Here is a 2,033-nt window from a genome sequence, read left to right on the forward strand (position 1 = left end):
ACGCTTGGCAGTCACGTGCTGATGATTACTCCCTCGTTCAGTGCGGCATGCTTTACAGCTTAGAACCGGGGCTCCAAAAGAGTTTTGAGCAACACGGAGCATATGAGATGTTCGAAGAGCTGAAAATGGTTTTCCAAGCTCATGCCCGGGTCGAGAGATATGAAGTCTCCAACAAGTTCTTCAGTTGTAAGATGGAGGAAAACAGTTCTGTCAGTGAGCACATACTCAAAATGTCTGGGTTGCACAACCGCTTGACTCAGCTGGGAGTTAATCTCCCGGATGACGCAGTCATTGACAGAATCCTTCAGTCGCTTCCACCGAGCTACAAGAGCTTTGTGATGAACTTCAATATGCAGGGGATGGAAAAGACCATTCCTGAGGTATATTCAATGCTGAAATCAGCGGAGGTGGAGATCAAAAGGGAACATCAAGTGTTGATGGTGAATAAAACCACTAAGTTGAAGAAAGGCAAGGGTAAGAAGAACTTCCAGAAGGACGGCAAGGGAGTTGCCGCACCCGGTAAGCCAGTTGCCGGGAAGAAGCCAAAGAATGGACCCAAGCCTGAGACTGAGTGCTTTTATTGCAAGGGAAGTGGTCACTGGAAGCGGAACTACCCCAAATACTTAGCGGACAAGAAGGCCGGCAACACCAAAGGTATATGTGATATACATGTAATTGATGTGTACCTTACCAGTACTCGTAGTAGCTCCTGGGTATTTGATACCGGTGCGGTTGCTCATATTTGTAACTCAAGACAGGAGCTGCGGAATAAGCGGAGACTGGCGAAGGACGAGGTGACGATGCGCGTCGGGAATGGTTCCAAGGTCGATGTGATCGCCGTCGGCACGCTGCCTCTACATTTACCTACGGGATTAGTTTTAAACCTCAATAATTGTTATTTAGTGCCAGCTTTGCGCATGAACATTGTATCAGGATCTCGTTTAATGCGAGATGGCTACTCATTTAAATCCGAGAATAATGGTTGTTCTATTTATATGAGAGATATGTTTTATGGTCATGCCCCACTAGTCAATGGTTTATTCTTAATGAATCTCGAACGTGATGTTACACATATTCATAGTGTGAATACCAAAAGATGTAAAGTTGATAACGATAGTCCCACGTACTTGTGGCACTGCCACCTTGGTCACATTGGTGTCAAGCGCATGAAGAAGCTCCATGCAGATGGACTTTTGGAGTCTCTTGATTACGAATCATTTGACACGTGCGAACCATGCCTCATGGGTAAGATGACCAAGACTCCGTTCTCCGGAACAATGGAGCGAGCAACCAACTTATTGGAAATCATACATACCGATGTGTGCGTTCCAATGAGTGTTGAGGCTCGCGGAGGCTATCGTTATGTTCTCACTCTCACTGATGACTTGAGTAGATATGGGTATGTCTACCTAATGAAACACAAGTCAGAGACCTTTGAAAAGTTCAAGCAATTTCAGAATGAGGTTGAGAATCAACGTGACCGAAAGATAAAGTTCTTACGATCAGATCATGGGGGAGAATATTTAAGTCACGAATTTGGTACGCACTTAAGGGAATGTGGAATCGTTTCACAACTCACGCCGCCTGGAACACCTCAGCGTAACGGTGTGTCCGAATGTCGTAATCGCACTCTATTGGATATGGTGCGATATATGATGTCTCTTACCGATCTACCGCTCTCATTTTGGGGCTATGCTTTAGAGACTGCCGCATTCACTTTAAATAGGGCTCCGTCGAAATCCGTTGAGACGACACCGTATGAATTATGGTTTGGGAAGAAACCTAAGCTGTCGTTTCTAAAAGTTTGGGGATGCGATGCTTATGTCAAGAAACTTCAACCTGAAAAGCTCTAACCCAAGTCGGAGAAATGCGTCTTCATAGGATACCCTAAGGAAACCATTGGGTATACCTTCTACCTCAGATCCGAACGCAAAATCTTTGTTGCCAAGAACGAGTCCTTTCTGGAGAAAGAGTTCCTCTCGAAAGAAGTGAGTGGGAGGAAAGTGGAACTTGATGAGGTTATAGTCACCCCT

Source organism: Aegilops tauschii, chromosome 2 (genome assembly GCF_002575655.3).
Source record: "Aegilops tauschii subsp. strangulata cultivar AL8/78 chromosome 2, Aet v6.0, whole genome shotgun sequence".
In the NCBI taxonomy this organism is placed as follows: domain Eukaryota; kingdom Viridiplantae; phylum Streptophyta; class Magnoliopsida; order Poales; family Poaceae; genus Aegilops; species Aegilops tauschii.